Source organism: Penaeus monodon, chromosome 30 (assembly GCF_015228065.2).
Source record: "Penaeus monodon isolate SGIC_2016 chromosome 30, NSTDA_Pmon_1, whole genome shotgun sequence".
NCBI classification, from domain to species: Eukaryota; Metazoa; Arthropoda; class Malacostraca; order Decapoda; family Penaeidae; genus Penaeus; species Penaeus monodon.
In genome coordinates, this window is record NC_051415.1 from 10,754,100 (window position 1) to 10,754,405 (window position 306).

The following is a 306-nucleotide window of genomic DNA, read 5'->3' on the forward strand; positions in this document are numbered from 1 at the left end:
TATATTTATAATTTTTTATATATCAATTAATAAAACAATGTAAAATGTGACAAGGGTAAAAAAAAAGAAAAAAAAGGGGGAAGAAAAAAGAATAAAAATTTTATTGTATTAATAGGTTTTTATTTACTAATGTCAAAAAGAAAACCCCAAAGATAAAAAAGGGGCAAAAGGTCAAACAAAAAAAAAGGGGCAAGGGGAATTTGATTCACTTTTGTCTTTTCCCATTTAAAAAATTAAAAGGGGACGAGAGGAGCCATGCCCTCAAAAAAATTAAGCCAAAAAAGGGGAAAAATTCTATCAGGAGAA